The 14,605-nt window shown below is 49.7% G+C and overlaps 1 long non-coding RNA gene across 1 annotated transcript; it reads right to left on the bottom strand.

The window, feature by feature from the left end:
* Positions 1-903: 903 nt before the first annotated feature.
* LOC115479582 lies at positions 904-13,740 on the bottom strand. Its single transcript, XR_003943719.1, has 4 exons — positions 13,731-13,740; positions 8,038-8,043; positions 1,441-1,447; positions 904-976 (listed from the first exon to the last, which is right to left on the bottom strand). It is a non-coding gene; the product is annotated as an uncharacterized LOC115479582 (long non-coding RNA).
* Positions 13,741-14,605: the final 865 nt, after the last annotated feature.

Genomic DNA, 14,605 nt, shown 5'->3' with positions numbered 1-14,605 from the left:
GGGCGTACATAGGTGCCTACGTGGCTTAGTAAAAAAAACCCCTATGTTTATTTATAAACTTGATATACAGGAAACATCTGAGAGAACAAATGGGCTTTAAGAAGACACCAAAAATGATAGAACAAAAGCTCAGACTTCAGAGGAAGAGGTAACGAATTCCAAAGAGAAGGGGCCAAACAGAAGAATGCAGAAGCACTTGTGGAAGAAAGACAAGCACAATGAACAGAAATCAAATGCAAAACAAAGCTCATGAGCAGGGCAGTAAGGGGTAATAACTTAAGGTTGGCCAGACAAGGAGGGGAACCTGAATGTAAAGCCTTAAAATGTAATGGTCAGAAACTTATGAATAATCTGATATTTTATAGGAAGTCAGTGGTGTTCTTTCAGTAACAGTGTGATATGGTCATAGTGTTGGGAATGCAAAAGAATGCGAACGGCAGTATTCTGAATGAACTGCAGTTCCTGAAAGGAGTCTGGCGTATATGACATTACAATAATCTAATTTTGAGGTCCAGCGTATAATTTTGAGGCCACAGCTATACCACACTACTTGGTGGAATTTATTTTGTACCACAAATAGATGTGAGGAGCATTTAGCTAAAAAAAAATTCAAAGATTACTTCTAAATCCCTTACAAAATGGTCTGCTCCGAAAGCTTACATATCTAAAGTTCCCTAATATTTCTTTCCTTTTACCAAGCTGCGGTAAAAGAGGCCCTGCGCTAATGGCAGCGTGTGTTTTTGCCATGTGGCGAGGCTCCTTTTACCGCAGTGGGTAAAAAGGCTGAAAAAAGAAATGGCTGTGCAGTTAGTTGGCACTTACCACATGGCCATTTCATGGGGGAGCATTTACCTCCACCCATTGAGGTGGCGGTAAGGGCTCCTGCGCTAACCCGGTGGTAACTGGGCAGCATGCGGCATTGCCCAATTACTGCTGGGTAACCCCAGCGGTAAAATTATGGAAATAAATTTCCACGCTGGGAGCAGAATTACTGCTGGGCTACTGCGGTAGCCTGGTGGTACTTCCAGATTGGGGCATGGCAAGCCTATTGGTGCGCACCAACCCTTTAGTAAAGGGCCCCAAAGTCACTTCCCGTACTCTTATTAAGTGTATTCTATATATGTATTATTAATTACATGATTAATCATGATCGTACACAATGTTCGGCAAAAGCAACTTTGTTAAATTTGTTGTATATTATTTTCTCTTTGTAACGTTCACTTTATAATTTCAATAAACTACTAAGACTAAACAAAAATCATGGAGCTTTGTACTACGCACTGGTCCTGACTCAACCAGCAGCCTCTAAGGAGTTCTATTGAAAATAGGCCATCCCCATCCCAGCAACCCACAGAAGATAATCTCCTGTTTATTCCTGATGAAAAATACAGCCTACTTAAGATTCCTGCAGCACCACACTGATGCCTTGAGAGAATGTACGCCCCAGCTGCAAATCTGTAGCTGCGTGAATTGGGACCTAAAAGAGATCACAAGAAATGTTTTGCTTTACCAGGCCTTGACTTCAACAAAAAAATCCGTATACTCATAACTGCATAGCAAGAAAGAACCTTGCCGAGAACTTTCACAAACAGACACAGGCTAATGGGATTGCCCCATTATCTTGGCTGCTCCATGCTAGACACAGACGCATACCGTCAGCCTCTCCGTTCCCAAAGCAGACCGCTACACACAGAAAATGAAAGGTTTCTTTCCAGTGCCCTTACATTTCAGGTTTTGTTTGTTTTTGTGTGTGTGTTAATGCATAAGCCCACCATGAAGCTGCGATCTTAAGGTTGATGTGCAGCCACCTTCTTTTTTTTGATACGATTAAAGGATCCTTTCCACTCCACTCAGTATTTTATACTACTACTACTACTTGACATTTCTAAAGCGCTACTAGGGTTACGCAGTGCTGTACAATTTAACATAGAAGGACAGTCCCTGCTCAAAGGAGCTTACAATCTAAAGGACAAATGTACAGTCAGTCAAATAGGGGCAGTCTAGATTTCCTGAAAGGTATAAAGGTTAGGTGCCGAAAGCAACATTGAAGAGGTGGGCTTTGAGCAAGGATTTGAAGATGGGTAGGGAGGGGGCTTGGCGTAAGGGCTCAGGAAGTTTATTCCAAGCATAGGGTGAGGTGAGGCAGAATGAGCGGAGCCTGGAGTTGGCGGTGGTGGAGAAGGGTACTGAGAGGAGGGATTTGTCCTGTGAGCTGAGGTTACGGGCAGGAACGTAAGGGGAAATGAGGATAGAGAGGTAATGAGGGGCTGCAGACTGAGAGGCAGATGCACTAAAGCTAAATGAGCCTTTAATGACTCTCCAACGAGGAAAATTTGATCCGTTGCATGCATCAAAGGGCTTTTACCGAGGAAGCCAGCAGCTAACGAAAACGGAATGGAGATGAGCAATTAGTGTGAAAACCCCATTGAAACGACATGCACTAACCTTTTCCGATTGCCTTTACGCAGGAAAAAGGCAGGAAAACTAACGAGAGGTCTGGACCACTCGTTAGGTCAGCTCTGTGGCAGGAAAAATCATTAAGAGAAAAAATAAACAAACTTTGAGCCAATCCCAGCGCATTAGCAGAGCTAAAAGCGCTGTGATGGTCCAAAGGACGTCAGAAAAACAAAAATAAATAAAATAAAAAAAGGATCGGGAGGGGGCAAGGGCGCTCATCAGGAGCGTCCTGTACGGACGGCCTTGCCCCCCCCCCCCGCTGCTCGCCACTTTCCGCCGCTCCCCCCACCCCGAAAAAGCAAAATTCGAGCAGCCCCTGCCCCCTCCCTTCCTCACTACTCTCTCACCTCAGCTCCGCCTCCCGACATCCTCCGGCCTGTGCCCCGCCCTCTTTTGGGGTCGTCGCCGCCATTCCCCTCTTCCCTCGGGCCCCCCTCCCTCTTACCGGGCCCGTGCAGCGCCTCTCTCCTCTGTCCGAAGGCGCTGCACGGGCAAGAAGAAAGCTGATGGCTGCCTTCGCCCAGCTTCGATGGCGCGTCTTTCTCCTGCTGGGCCCGCCCCTGTCTGACGTCAGACAGGGGCGGGCCCAGCAGGAGACAGACGCGCCATCGAAGCTGGGCGAAGGCAGCCATCAGCTTTCTTCTTGCCCGTGCAGCGCCTTCGGACAGAGGAGAGAGGCGCTGCACGGGCCCGGTAAGAGGGAGGGGGGCCCGATGGAAGAGGGGAATGGCGGCGGCGACCCCAAAAGGGGGCGGGGCACAGGACGGAGGATGTCGGGAGGCGGAGCTGAAGTGAGAGAGTAGTGAGGAAGGGAGGGGGACCGGGGCAGCTAGCATTTTGCTTTTCGGGTGGGGGGAGCGGCGGAAAGTGGCGAGCAGCGGGGGGGGGGGGCAAGGCCGTCCGTACAGGACGCTCCTGATGAGCGCCCTTGCCCCCTCCCGACCCTTTTTTTTTATTTTTGTTTTGATTTGATTTGGGAGCCATGTGCTTGTGATTTGACTGTGTTTTGACTGTTTGTGGCATGCGCAGAGCAGCTAACATAACGCTTGGCTGCTCTGCGCATGATTTGGGGGCCGATTAACGATGTGTATTGTGATTCTTTGGTACATTGTACGTTTCAATACCGATCTCAGCATGTGTGACTTTTTTTTTTGGTGCATTTTTCGTTATTTTCAAATCGTTAGGGACTTTAACGATTTAGATTTTTTTACGTTTGGTTGCTGCATCTGCCTCTGAGTGCATTTGTAGGTAAGAAGGAGAAGTATTTTATAGACCTCTAACACATCTCCCCTCAGCCATCTCTTCTCCAATCTGAAGAGCCCTAGTCTCTTTCCTCATAGGGAAGTCATCTCATTCCCTTTATCATTTTCATCGCCCTTCAATTTCACTATATCTTTTTTGAGTTGTGGTGACCAGAATTGCACAGTATTTGAGATGTGGTCGCACCATGGAGCAATACAAAGGCATTATAACATTCTCATTTTTGTTTTCCATTCCTTTACTAATAATTCCTAACATTCTATTTGCTTTCTTAGCCGCCACTGCACACTGAGCAGAAGGTTTCAACATATCACTGACGATACCTAAATCCTTTTCTTGGGTGGTGACTACTAATGTGGAATCTTGCATCACATAGCTATAGTTTGGGTTCCTCTTCCTATTCTAGATCAGTTACCACCAAGAACAAAACATTTAGGGTGGGGGTGTGGGGAAAGAACAAAACAAAACAAACCTTAAGCATTGCAGATGTTTTTCTATTTGCTCACCTTTCTCTTTTATTATTGATATTTTAGTTGCTCTTTTGTCTTGTCTTGTTTTTTTTTTTTTTCACTTAGGTTGAGTAGTACCAGGGCTTTTTTTGAGGGGGTACTGAGTACCGGCACCTTTTACACTGTCTGCTAAAATTGACCCATTGTCCCCAAGTTTTAATGAAAGAGCTCGGGCTCTATACAACAATTCTGCCTTGTCATAGATTATGTGACTGATTGCAGCCTGCAGAGGGTCTGGCTATTGTGGGGTGGGTCCCTGAATGATCACCCCACCACTGAAGAGTGGCCTGGCATTTGAGTACCGGCACCTTTTCTCTAGAAAAAACACACTGAGTAGTACAGTTTGTGGGATGTTATTGCAACACTTTAGTTATGGAACTGTTTCAAAGTCCATATTTTGAAGCACATAGGGCCCCTTCTACTGCATTGGGTAAAGGGTAGTTCTTTCTTTTTTGAGGAAATAGCTGTGCAGCAAGTGAAGCACATGCCATGTGGCCATTTTGGGGGTAGTTGCTACTACCCACTGAGGGCTCCTGCCAGGGGCGTAGCCAGACTTTGGTGGGAGGGGGGTCCAGAGCCCGAGGTGAGGGGGCACATTTTAGCCCCCCCGGTGCTGCCGACCCCCCCCCCCCCCGCCATTGCCGACCCCCCCTGCCGCCGCCGCCACCACCACCACCAACTTTGACCCCCCCCCCCTGCCGACCCTCTCGACCTCCCTCCCGCCGCCAAACCTCCCCCGCCGCCGCCTACCTTTGCTGGCAGGGGACCCCCAACCCCCGCCAGCCGAGGTCCTCTTCTTCCGGCGCAAGTTTCTGAGTCTGACGTCCTGCACAGGCATTTTCGGCTGAAACCCAAACCTGGAGTTTGGGTCTGTTTTGGTGTTGAATCTGAAACTGAAATATGGTCTGCCTCAATCATACAGTAGCATTCTTCACTGAAAGGCCTGGGGGCAAGTGGCAGCCCCTATCAACCCTAAGTGTGGCTCCCTGAATCCTCAGTGCACGATCTCCCCCACCTTTTCTTCGAACTTGCTGCTGGCATACCTCCATAACAATTATTCTGTTTAATATCTGTACCTCAGTTAGTTTGAGCTATGTGTGCTGTAAGAAAGCAGGCAAACGTCCAGAGAAAAAATGAAAACTAGAGAGGTGGGTAGAGCCTGCTTGAAGGGGATAGGGGTGGAGACAGCTGGTGGAGGTTGACAGGGTGTCTGCTGCTTAGTACATAAGTATTGCCATACTGGGACAGACCGAAGGTTCATCAAGCTCAGCATCCTGTTTCCAACAATGGCCAAACCAGGTCACAAGTACCTGGCAAGTACCTGGCAAGATCCCAAAAAAGTACAATACATTTTATGCTGCTTATCCTAGAAATAAGCAGTGGCTTTTCCCCAAGACCATTTTAATAATGGTCTATGGACTTTTCCTTCAGGAAGTCAGCCAAACCTTTTTTAAACCCTGCTAAGCTAAATGCTTTTACTACATTCTCTGGCAACAAATTCCAGAGTTTAATAGTTTAATTACACGTTGAGTGAAGAAAAATGTTCTCCAATTCGTTTTAAATTTACTACTTTGTAGCTGTTACGCTCTGCTACACTCTGCTTGCAAAGGGTATGGGCGGGTATGGGCATTCGAGGATGCGGTGGCCATCTTGGATGTGGGTATCTCCAGGTTAGGGCGGCCATCTTGGTGATGGGCGTCTCAGGTGGTGGCAGCCATCTTGGAGCTGAGCTGCTTCAGGAAGGAAGCCCATATTTGGGCTTAGAGCATCTCCTATGATGGGGTGGGGGGGGGGCAGCCATCTTGGAACAGCTGCACATGGTTGAGCCTAATTCCTGTACTATTTAAAGCCCTGCTTCCAGTCCTTCCATGCTTCGGCTTCTGCTGCATAGAGGTCATGGTTCTCGTCCAGTGTTCCTGGACGGCTACCTTGTTCCAGTGTTTTCCTGTGTACCAGACCTTGGATTGTTTCTTGACTTCGCGATGTGTTGCTGCCTGCCCAGACCTCGGACTGTTTCCTGATTACTCGCTGCACTGCTGACCCCTTTGTTCCTGGACTGTGTTTGCTCTCGCCTGTCGGGTCGGTGGCCGTGCAACCCCACCGGTTCCAGAAGTCCTGGTGGCTGCCCGCACCTGAGGGCTCAACTCTCAGGGAACGGCGGTCGCTTCCCAGGTGAAGCTAGGGGTTGACTGGCTGCCTGATGGAGTGCGGCATCACTCCATCTTCGCCGTGCTCAGTCGGGGCACAAGGGCTCACATTTCCAGCCATAACAGTAGCTTCATTGCATGCCTCCTAGTCCTAGTATCAACGATGATGCCTAGGTCCCTTTCCTGGTCGGTGACTCCTAATGTGGAACCTTGCATTATGTTGCTATAATTTGGGTTCCTCTTTCCCACATGCATCACTTTGCACTTGCTCACATTAAACGTCATCTGCCATTTAGATGCGTAGTCTCTTAACGTCCGGACTCTTGTAATTTTTCACAATCCTCTTGTGATTTAACAACTTTAAATAACTTTGTGTCATCAGCAAATGTAATTACCTCACTAGTTACTCCCATCTCTAGATCATTTATAAATATGTTTAAAAAAACAGCAGTTCCAACACAGACCCCTGGGGAACCCCACTATTTAACCTTCTCCATTGAGAATACTGACCATTTAACCCTTCTCTTTGTTTTCTATCTTTTAACCAGTTTTTAGTCCACAATAGGACACTACCTCCTATCCCATGACTCTCCAATTTCCTCTGGAGTCTTTCATGAGGTACTTTGTCAAACGCCTTTTGAAAATCCAGATACACAATATCGACCAGCTCACCTTTATCCACATGTTTGTTCAAAGAAATGTAATAGATTGATTTCCCTTTAATAAATCCACGTTGGCTTTGTCTCATTAATCCATGCTTTTGAATATGCTCTGTAATTTTGTTCTTTATAACAGTCTCTACCATTTTGCCTGGCATCGACGTCAGGCTCACCGATCTATAATTTCCTGGATCATCTCTGGAATCTTTTTTAAAAATCGGCGTTACATTGGCCACCCTCCACTCTTCCAGTACCACCCTCCAATCTTCCAGTACCATGCTTGATTTTAAAAGATAAATTACATATTACGAACAATAGTTCTGCAAGTTAAATTTTCAATTCTATCAGTACTTTGGGATGAATACTATCTGGTTCAGGAGATTTGCTACTCTACAATTTGTCAAATTGTGCCATTACATCCTCCAAGTATGGTTTTAGTTCTCACCTGAATTTTGTTTGACAAACTGGTTCCCACTCAAAAAATAACCAAAACTAATTTATCTTTTCAAAAATTACATTCCACAGAACACTGAAGTATGAAGGAAATACATTTAAAAAAAAAAAAACAGACTTCTGACATACAGAATGGCCCCTTTACTAAAATGTGGTACATTTTTGTACTTACCTTGCTTTAACAGCAGAATTTAATGCATGGACAGTGTCAAGGTTGGGTGGTAACTGTTGGGGCGTGTGCATTATGTCCTCGCATTTACCGCCCAGCAAAGTTCTCTACTGCTTGATAAGGTCAAGGCAGATGCATCAACCAAACGTTAACAAATCTAAATCGTTAAAGTCCCTAACGATTTTTAAAAAACGAAGAATGCACCAAAAAAAAAAAAACACACATGCTCAGATCGGTATTGAAACGTACAATGTATCAAGGAATCACAATACACGTCAGTAATCGGCCCCTAAATCATGCGCAGAGCAGCCAAGTGTTTTGCTGGCTGCTCTGCGCATGCTGCAAATGTCAAAACAAACAAACAAAAAAGCCACAACACATACAAGTGGCTACACGGTCAGCAAAATACAAAAACAAAGGATGAGGAGGGGAGCAGCGGGGGGGGGGGGGTGCACGGGGCGGAGGAATGATGGGAGGCGGAGCTAGCTTTTGCAAAACAGAAGAACAGGAAGGGAGGGGGACCGGGGCTGCTAGAATTTCGCTTTTTCGTGGGGGGGGGGGGGGAAGTGGCGGACAGTGGGGAGCAGCGGGGGGGGGGGCATGGCTGTCCATACAGGACGCTCCTGATGAACGCCCTTACCCCCTCCCGATCCTTTTTTTATTTTTTAAATTTGATGTGTTTTATGACACGTTTTCTTTAAGCTCAAACACAGCTCTTTTGGACATATGTAATGCAACGTCCTTTTGACCAATCACAGCGCTTTTAGCAGGGCCGTGCTAACCCGGTAAGCGAGGTAAGCATGGCAGGGGGGCGCTTCCATCTGGGGGGCGCCGCCGCACCATGCTCACCTCGCTTGCCCTCCCCCAACATCCCTTTTCTTTTTTTTTCTTTTTAAATTTACCTCCGTGGTGGCGGTTCCGGCAGCGCAGCGTCAGGGAAGGAGGCGGCGCTCCCGACGTCTCTAGCCTTCCCTTCGCTGTGTTCCGCCTTCTTCTGACGTCAAGGATGACGTCAGAAGAAGGCGGAACACAGCGAAGGGAAGGCTAGACGTCGGGAGCGCCGCCTCTTTCCCTGACGCTGCGCTGCCGGAACCGCCGCCACGGAGGTAAATTTAAAAAGAAAAGGGATGTTGGGGGAAGAGAAGAGGGTGGGCAGTTGAACAATGGGAGAGGGAGGGCAGAGGAGAAACGACAGCAAGGATGCGAAGGGGGGGGGCATGGATGCGAAGGGGGGGAGAAGAGGGCGGGCCAGGCTCGGACATGGGAGAGAGAGGAGCATGGATGCGAGGGGGGTCATGGAAGGGAGAGAGGGGAATTGCTGGAAAAGGATGAATGGATGGGGCAGGGGACAGAGGAGCATGGATGGGAATGGATTGGGAGGGCAGGGCTCAGGGAGAGAGGGGAATTGCTGGAAAGGGATGAATGGAGGGGGCAGGGGACAGAGGAGCATGGATGGGCATGGATTGGGAAGGCAGGGCTCAGGGAGAGAGGGGAATTGCTGGAAAGGGATGAATGGAGGGGGCAGGGGACAGAGGAGCATAGATGAGCATGGATTGGGAGGGCAGGGAGAGGGGAATTGCTGGATAGGGATGAATGGAGGGGACAGATGGGCATGGATGGATATGGATTGGGAAGGCAGGGCTCAGGGAGAGAGGGGAATTGCTGGAAAGGGATGAATGGAGGGGCAGGGGACAGAGGAGCATGGATGGGCATGGATTGGGAGGGCAGGGCTCAGGGAGAGAGGGGAATTGCTGGAAAAGGATGAATGAAGGCGGCAGGGGACAGAGGAGCATGGATGGGCATGGATTGGGAGGGCAGGGCTCAGGGAGAGAGGAGAAATTGCTGGACATAGAGGGGAGGGAAGAGAGATGAAGGAGATGAAATGAGGGAAAAGGAAGAGAGGAGAAAAACTGCACATGGATGAAGAAAATAGGCAGAAGCTGAGGAACAGAAATGAAGAAGAAAGGAGGAAAGGAAAGAAATAAATGGAAAGGAAGCCCTGGAAACGGAGTTAAGAGGACAGATAGCAGCAGAATCAGATACTGGGCCAGCATGATCAGAAAAAGAAAGTCACCAGACAACAAAGGTAGAAAAAAAATCATTTTATTTTCATTTTAGTGTTTGGAATATGTCCACTTTGAGAATTTACATCTGCTATCTTATTTTGCAATGTATAGCAATTTGTTTCTAAGAATATTGCTGACAATTCCTGTCAGTGTGGCAAGTGGTGAGCGATCATTTTCACGGGGGGGGGGGGGGGAGGGCGCCGCCGCCGCCGCCAACTGATAGTCTGCAGGGGGGGGGCGCCAACTGATAGGCTGCAGGGGGGCGCCAGAGACCCTAGGCATGGCCCTGGCTTTTAGCTCTGCTAATGCGCTGGGATTGGCTCAAAGTTTGTTTATTTTTTCACTTTACGATTTTTCCTGGCACAGAGCTGTCCTAACGAGAGGTCCAGACCTCTCGTTAGATTTCTTGCCTTTTTCCTGCGTAAAGGCAATTGGAAAAGGTTACTGCATCTCGTTTCAATGGGGTTTTTACACTAATTGCTCATCTCCATTCCATTTTCATTAGCTGCTAGCTTCCTCGGTAAAAGCCCTTTGATGCATGCAACGGATCAAAATTTCCTCGTTGGAGGGTCATTAAAGGCTCATTAAGCTTTAGTGCATCTGCCTAAACTTACTGCCTCCTCCATTGCATATTCTACTCTGCTATTGTCCACCTTCTTTGCCTTACTGATGCTTCTCTTAGATTTCAAGATCTCATAGTCCTTCCTCTCTGTTATTCTGCTTTACCTGCACCAGTGACTGTTTGTATTTGTGTTATAGGTGTTCTGCTCCCCTACAGGGGTTACTGCTACGCACTGAAGGCTGTCCTAGTCACGTGATGCATTACATAAGCCCATGTTGGAGGCTCATCTACTATATTAGGAAACTACTTGCAACATTTTATTCTCTGTTATTCTGCTTTACCTGCATGAGTGACTGTAATAGGTCTTCCACTCCCCTACGGGGGTTACTGCTACGCACTGAAGGCTGTCTTAGTCAAGTGACATCCCCAGCGCTGATGCATTATGTAAGCCCGTGTCCAGAGGCTCATCTGCTATATTTGTTCTTCTCAAGGCGCTGTCAAAAAGGGGGCATAGAATGGGCAGACCATGGGTGTTCCAAAAATCCACGTGTAGGGCTACAGAATACCTCTGCTTCGTGCCTAACTTAGGCACCAGTATTTACACCAAGTTTTACTTGGCGTAAATGGACGTGCCTAGAGTTAGATGCAGGCATGGCCGCTAGGTATATTCTATAAACCAGCTAGATATATTCTATAAAATGTACCTAAATTCAGAAGCATAGTCAGGTTTTGAGGCAAGGGGGCGTGGAGCAGCGCTTGCATGCACTCTGCATAGATATGACAGACAGCCTGAAAAATAGGCGCTGGCACCGCCGGAAGTCCATTTTGGGGAGCAGTCGCTCCCCTGGTGCCCCACCTAGCTATGCCACTGCCTAAATCTAGGCACAGTTTACAGAATACATGTAGCAAGGGCGTAGCCAGACTTCGGCAGGAGGGGAGTCCAGAGCCCGAGGTGAGGGGGCACATTTTAGCCCCCCCCCGGTGGCGCCGACACCCCCTCCTCCGCCATTGCCAACACCCACCCACCCCCACCCCGCCATTGCCGACTTTGCCTCCCCCTGCCACCAACCCTCTCAACCCCCCTCCCGCCGCCAACCCGTCGTCGCCTGCCTTTGCTAGCGGTGGACCCCAAACCCCGCCAGCCAAGGTCCTCTTCTGCTCGCAAAAGCCTTCCTTCTGTTTCTGACGTCCTGCACATTGTACGTGCAGGATGTCAGAAACAGAAGGAAGCCTTTTGCGAGCAGAAGAGGACCTCGGCTGGCAGGGGTTGGGGTCCCCCGCCAGCAAAGGCAGGTGACGGCGACGACGGGTTGGTGGCAGGAGGGGGGGGGGTTGGGCGGGTCGCCGGCAGGGGGATCCAGGGCCAAATCTACGGGGACCCTGGCCCCCCTATAGCTATGCCACTGACGCCTAGGTGGAAATATTTTCAGCACCATATATAGAATCTAGTCCATAGGACCTGATATTCAGCCAGTGGCGATCAGCGTTTGGCTAACTGCTGCTGCCGTAATCCCCAGAATTTCAATGATGGGCCATGTCCAGGTATAGGAGGTGTCGCAAATAGCCAGTTAAGTGCAATAATCAGCACTTAACAGGCTATGGTGAACCGCATAAATACTGAACTGACATTTATGCAGTCCTGTTTATGTGGTGACTGAATAATCGGCACTTAACTGGCCAAGTGCTGAGTCTGCCCCTGGAACACCCTCATTAGCAGCCAGTTTTGGCTTGGGTACTAACCAGACATTTTTAAAAGCAGCATCGGGTTAAGTGCCACTGAATGTGCCCAGTTAGCCCTGGACAGTCGATTTAAAACAGCCGAGAGCCTCTCCTGACCATTTAAATCATTTTAAATATTGGGCCCATACTTGTTAGGCTCACCCCTTTGAAAACCATGCATGCTGCAGACATACATGTGTAACTAGTAGTGGAGGAGTGGCCTAGTGGTTAGAGCACCCGTCTTGCAATCCAGAGGTGGCTGGTTCAAATCCCGCTGCTGCTCCTTGTGATCTTGGGCAAGTCACTTAACACTCCATTGCCTCAGGTACAAACTTAGGCCCAGATGATCAAAAGCCCCACGCTGTTCCAAATAGCGCCGGGACAGCGCAGGGCTTTTCTGCATCGCTAATCAAAGATAATGCATGCAAATCTAAGCAGCGCTATTATCTTTGATTATCATGTTTTAGTGCGGGAGAATTGTGCGGAGCATGCGCTCAGCACAATCCTCCCGCACTTGTTTGACAGGTCTGGGCTGTCAAAAGCCCAAACTTGTCAAACAGCCTGCCGAGGCCCGAACAACGAAGCTGCCGCCACCGGGCAAACCATCTCCCACCCTCCCACCCTCCCACCCAGCGATGGGGGGTGGGGGCTGGAGGTCCGGTGGACCTCCGGTCCCCCCCCACGATCCCCCCCCCACGATCCCCCCCCCCATGTTCACGGAGGGCTGGAGATCCGGTGGGTCTCCAGCACCCCCACCCCCTGAACCCACTGAAATCCAAGTGGCCACCTCTCGAAAAACGCTGTCCTACCCTCCCCCCCAGGGCCGGGGGGGGGGGGGGGCTGGAGGATCGGTGGGTCTCCAGCCCCCAAACCCCCACAAATCGTTGATTGGCTGCCTCCGGCCAAAGGATCGCCCACACGGTGATGTATTGACGGGGGTGGGGGCTGGAGGTCCGGTGGACCTCCAGCCCACCCCAACTCCTCCCCCCCAGCGTTCTACTTAGATTCCCTGGTGGTGTGTGGTGTGGTGTGGTGTGGTGTGGTCTGGTGTGGTGAACCCCCCCTCCTGACCCCCCTACCTTTTGTTGGAGGAGGGACACAGCCTCCCTACCTCCCTCCTCTTCTAGTCAGTCGACGCCCAAAATGGCGGCGCCCAGCCCCGCCCATTGCATCCTGGGGTGCGCTGGGTGGGGCTACAGACCATATAAGGGACTCGCTTCCTTACATGGTCTGTAGCCCCGCCCAGCGCATCCCAGGATGCAATGGGCGGGGCTGGGCGTCGACTGACTAGAAGAGGAGGGTGGCAAGCAGGCTGCGTCCCTCCTCCAACAAAAGGTAGGGGGGTCGGGAGGGGGGGGGGTTCACCACACCACACCACAGACCACCAGGGAATCTAAGTAGAACACTGGGGGGGAGGAGTTGGGGTGGGCGATCCTTTGGCCAGAGACGGCCAATCAACAATTTGTGGGGGTTTGGGGGGCTGGAGACCCACCGATCCTCCAGCCCCCCCCCCCCCCGTCGCTGGGTGGGAGGGTAGGACAGTGTTTTTTGGGAGGTGGCCACTTGGATTTCTGTGGATTCAGGGGGTGGGGGTGCTGGAGACCCAGCAGATCTCCAGCCCTCTGTGAACATGGAGGGGGGATCATCGGGGGGACCAGAGGTCCACCGGACCTCCAGCCCCCCATTCGCGTTTGCTTTGGGGGGGAAGGGAGGCCTGCCAGCATGCAACTGCATGCTGGACAGGGCTCACCATTCCTCCCCAATGATCCGCAAAATCTAACGCCAGCTCGGAGCTGGCGTTGATTTTGCTGCGGCCAGCGACCCAATCTTTGGCGCGCTGGTCGCTGATCATTGGGGATGAATGCGTTAAGCGCCGATTAGCATGCATTTGCAAGCTAATTGCGCTAGAAGCCCTGTTTAGCATGCATTTGCATGCTACTTATGCTGAGAGCCCTTGAGTGCGCTGTTTCAGGCGCTCGAGGTCTCTGATCATGGGTCGGCTGCACATTCTGGCACTAGTATGGCGTTAACAGCCTCTAGCACCGGAGTTTGCTTTTGATCATGAGGGCCTTAGATTGTGAGCCCTCCTGGGACACAGAAATATCCAGAGTACTTGAATTTAACTCACCTTGAGCTACTACTGAAAAAGGTGTGAGCAAAAAATAAATAAATAGTAGTTTTTCTAAATCACTACTTAGATGAGTTGGACCATTGAGTTGGTCTAAAGTTTGGCAATTAAAATTCAATGCAAAGAAATGCAAAGTGATGCACTTAGGGAGTAGAAATCCACGGGAGACGTATGTGTTAGGCGGTGAGAGTCTGATATGTACAGACGGGGAGAGGGATCTTGGGGTGATAGTATCTGAGGATTTGAAGGCGACGAAACAGTGTGACAAGGCGGTGGCCGTAGCTAGAAGGTTGCTAGGCTGTATAGAGAGAGGTGTGACCAGCAGAAGAAAGGGGGTGTAGATACCCCTGTATAAGTTGTTGGTGAGGCCCCACCTGGAGTATTGTGTTCAGTTTTGGAGGACGTATCTTGCTAAGGATATAAAAAGAATTGAAGCGGTGCAAAGAAAAGCTACGAGAATGGTATGGGATTTGCGT

Source organism: Microcaecilia unicolor, chromosome 11 (assembly GCF_901765095.1).
Source record: "Microcaecilia unicolor chromosome 11, aMicUni1.1, whole genome shotgun sequence".
NCBI classification, from domain to species: Eukaryota; Metazoa; Chordata; class Amphibia; order Gymnophiona; family Siphonopidae; genus Microcaecilia; species Microcaecilia unicolor.
The sequence above is the reverse complement of the archived record's forward strand: the minus strand, read 5'-3'. Positions and strand labels throughout refer to the sequence as shown.